Consider the following 2,003-nt stretch of genomic DNA (forward strand, 5'->3'; position numbering starts at 1 on the left):
CCTCGGGTCCAGGAAAGCGCCGCCCTGTGACCAGGAGGTTGGCGGGTTGTCTGGTGCCTGGTGCTCCACTGGCAGGTCTGCTTCCCTGGCGGGTTCGCCCTGGAGCCCCGCGATGAGCAGTCGTTCTGTCTGGGAGTTGGGGGCCGCTGGTGCATTTTCTGTTTTGTGAATGTCTGTCCAGGTTTCTCGCCATGTTTTAGGACCAGCTTTGTAGGTGGTGTTAGAAAAGGTTCATTGGGGGGTTCACGGATATCACGGGGGGAGTTTATTGTGCTGGAACCGAACACACGGGGAGAACATTTTGACTTTCAAAAAGTCACTTTTTGGTCCGCTCCCTCAGATGTTCCCGCCGCCTCCTGGTGGGCCGGGAAGGCCTCCTTGCGGGGATGGGATGTGTGGCTCGCTCTGCAGTCCACCGCCCGCGTTTCAGAATCGCGCAGGGCTGCTTCGCGACCGCCTGAGGGGAGTTTGCATCCCGGATGTGAGCACCGAAGGCCACCTGAGGCTTCTGACCTGGGCCGTTCCCTCCGGAATGGAGCTCAGAGAGGTTAAGCCGCTGGTCTCAGGTCACACAGCTAAATGGCGATAAACGAGGACCAGCCCTCGAGGCTTCCAGACACAGACTTTCCCTTCCATGAGCCCCAGGGGAGGGGGCCACGCCCTCCGGACGAGCAGGAGCTGAGAAACACGAGGCCGTGCAGCACGCGGCTTCAGGAACCACGGTAGCAACTTGCTTTCTGCCGCTTCCTGTTGAGTCCTCCCTCCCGGGTCCTGCACCAGAAATCCTCCCACATCCAACGCTGCCTCTGCACGCGGCCCCCTGCGCACTCTCGCCTCCACCTCGCGGCGGAAATGCCTCGCTGGTATGGACTTTTCCTCTGAAGATGGAGGTGGAGGTTCTATTCGCTTCAGTACACGTTGCGTCGGGAAAGGCCGGCCGTCCTGGTCGGAGCCGGGGGTGTTACTAACCTGCTGCTTTGCACGGAGTGAGCCGTGATGTGTTTGCGGCTCAGGATGGAAGGCGGGGCCTGGGGTGCCGCCCCCTTGGGGAGCGCCCGCCCCTGGGAGCAGGTGTGTTTATAATTGTCGTCAGGAAACAGAGCCCTGTCTGTTTATGAAGGAAGACTCCAGGCGGCACCTCGTGACCTGCTGTCCTTGTGGGGAAGGCCACGGCCCTGGGTGCAAAGCCGGGGGCGCCTGGGAGAGAGGTGCGCGGGCGAGTGGAGGGTCCCTGCGCGGAGGGCCCTGGTGCGGGGCCTGCCAGCTCTTCCAGGACAAACCTCCCTGGGAACTAGGAGAGGAGGTCCCCTTCCTTTCTGTCTTCGGCAAAAAAAGAGGGAGGTCTCCATCCTCACCTCCTGGGTTTGCCATCTCCTCGGGGAGCTTGGGGGGGTGCAGGGGAGGGCGGGAGCGGAAACCGCGGGCATTGATGTCCTGCTCACGGGTGGACAGCTTGCTGCATTGTGCCAACGTATCCACACAAATCAAGACGGAGCGTTTCCATCAGCCTTCCCATCGTGGCTGTGCCGGACAGCGGTGGGTGCTGAAGACGTCCTGGACGTGACCAATACTCGGAGTCTGTTCCACTCTGGACGCGGGGGCGGGGGAGGGGGGGCCTGGAGGGAGTGGCGCCCCAACACCAGTGTCGGCTCTGGGGCTCGTGGTTTCCTGGAGGGCGGCCAGTGGTGCAGACAGTGTTGGATGCGAGCCCCCGGCCTGAGGAGCAGCGTGGGAGGGAGAAGGGGGGTACGCAGAGCATGTCGTCGGGGAACCTTGGAGCAGGGAGCTCAGGAGGTCGCGCGGGCCACTCTCTAAACTGTGCAGCGCTGCTCTGACTGACGGGCGGCCTCCGGGGAGGCGCCCCAACCCAGAGCAGAAGCCGCCGCGGTCCACGCGTGTGTCTTGGAGAAGGACGTGTCCCGGCTTGTGCGGTGGCCCTGGACCGGCTGCCCTTGTGTGCATCTGAGGGGAGGTCCCGCTGCATCACCGTCCTGGGACCGAGA

At 63.2% G+C, this 2,003-nt stretch overlaps 1 protein-coding gene across 1 annotated transcript in view; it reads left to right on the forward strand.

Annotated features, from left to right (window-relative positions):
• The window catches only part of ITPR1 (inositol 1,4,5-trisphosphate receptor, type 1), a 173,427-nt gene that overhangs the window by 113,949 nt on the left and 57,475 nt on the right, over positions 1–2,003 (forward strand). The gene's annotated exons all lie outside the window — the stretch shown is intronic.

The sequence above is a fragment of the Myotis brandtii genome, unplaced genomic scaffold (genome assembly GCF_000412655.1).
Source record: "Myotis brandtii unplaced genomic scaffold, ASM41265v1 scaffold693, whole genome shotgun sequence".
NCBI classification, from domain to species: domain Eukaryota; kingdom Metazoa; phylum Chordata; class Mammalia; order Chiroptera; family Vespertilionidae; genus Myotis; species Myotis brandtii.